At 47.5% G+C, this 1,815-nt stretch overlaps 1 pseudogene; it reads left to right on the forward strand.

The window, feature by feature from the left end:
- Nucleotides 1-381: 381 nt before the first annotated feature.
- Nucleotides 382-1,815, forward strand: part of LOC113458264 — a 26,059-nt pseudogene continuing 24,625 nt past the window's right edge.

A 1,815-nucleotide genomic window follows, 5' to 3' on the forward strand; every position in this document is an offset into this window, starting at 1 on the left:
CAAGAGAACAAGGTACTCTCTGAACAGGGCAGAGGTAGGCCTTAATCAGGGTTGAGGAAGCTCCATCCCAGGACAAGAGGGTTCTCTGATATAATCCTTAAGTTTATTAGGATAGTTGAAGGCAGGATCTGATCAGGGTTAAGAGAGACCTCTGATAGGATGGAGACCAGTCTCTAGAGTAGAAACCGAATGGCTGCAAAGAGACATAAAACTGCCTCAGACAAGATACCAGGGACTCAACAAATGGCCAGGAGATTTTCAGGCTAGGACAGAAAAGTATCTCTACTCAGGGTGGAGGGAGTGGCACTCTCAAAAGGACTGAGAAAGATCTATGAGTGTATCAAAGAAGCTGTTCCCAAGGACCCAGGATGGGGTGTGGCCATGGCCCAGAATGCTTTGACCAAGGCCAAGGGAACCTATGAGAGCCTCTCTAATGAGGACATAAGAAGGCATGGATGCAGACAGAAAGTGTTCTCAGACTGGCATTATAGAAACTTTATTGTTAGCTTCATCTATGGCCTAGAGAAGGCTTCCAGTGGAGTCAAAGGCAGCTCCAAAATGGGGCTACAGGAGGTTTGCTAGTGCTCCAGAAGTTGACCTTGATAAGGATAGGATGAGATGTGACTGAGTGCGGTCTAGGGATATTTACAAGCAAGCAAAGAACAAACTGAACAGGGTCAGTGGAAGGTCTTAAGAGGGGCTAGAGACCTTGGACTATGGCTTTAAGGAGCTTTCAAGAGCAAAGAGAGAGGCTCTAATTGAGTTGGGCTATGCCCAAATGCAGTATCTAAAGTGGCTTGGGGATATAAGTGAGGATTGAGAGTATAACTGTGTGCTGATGTGATGCCAATGTTCTACCAGCACTAAGGACATCTTCCAGAAGCAACAAGGGCACTCTGACTGGGGCCCAGGACATTCTCGGACCCAACAGGAAACTATGAACAGTGCTATGGATCTTTCAGATAAAGACAGAAAGATATTAGGTCCAGGAACCAAGACAATCCCTTACCAGGGCTGTGAGAGGCTTTGGACCACGTCATGCAGGTCTCCAGGCTCAAGGAAGGTCTGTCTCTGAATTTGGTGGAGGGAGACAGAATAGGAAGGGCTTAGAGGGTTTTCCAATGGGAACTGAACAATGTCTGTGACTGGTGATGAGAGAAGTCGTCACAAGGGTGGAAGTCTGTTTCTGACCAAGAACAAGAGAAGTCATATGCAGGACAGACAGACTTTGAATTGGGTCAATTGAGGCTCTTAAGTGGGAGAAGTGCAGTCTCCCACAAGAACTGAGAAGAGGTTCCAAGGGGGTTTAGAATGGATAATTTGAGACAGCAGCCAGTCTCTAACTTGACTAGAGGTTAAGGTGTGAGATGGGACTGTAGGGTTAAGCCAGCCCCTGTAGGGGGCGGGTTTGCCTCGGGCAAATGTTGACTGATAAATCCAGAGTGCAGAGCCTGCACGCTCCCTTTTTTCCTGCCTCCTGTGAAATGGCTAAGCAGAAACCTCGGTTCTGTAAGTTTGTTTAAACATTAAAGCTGTATATATATATATTCCTTAAAATCTGCCTTTACATTTATTTACTGCCGATACATTTGGCGCCTGCCAAATGGGGCTTTGAGGATATCCGCCCCAAAAATCAGAGCCTCCTGGGGGCAACTGCTCCCAGTGGCACCTCCCTACAGAGGTCTCCCTGGGCGCGCTGAAGCAGCTGAGATTCTGAGTGACTCGATTTTCCCTGGTGCTTGCTAGAGAATCAAGCCAGACAGGATAGCTAGCACTCCCCGGCGGTTTAAAATCAGCAGCGCCTCTGTTTTTTTT

Source organism: Microtus ochrogaster, unplaced genomic scaffold (assembly GCF_000317375.1).
Source record: "Microtus ochrogaster isolate Prairie Vole_2 unplaced genomic scaffold, MicOch1.0 UNK13, whole genome shotgun sequence".
Lineage (NCBI taxonomy): Eukaryota > Metazoa > Chordata > Mammalia > Rodentia > Cricetidae > Microtus > Microtus ochrogaster.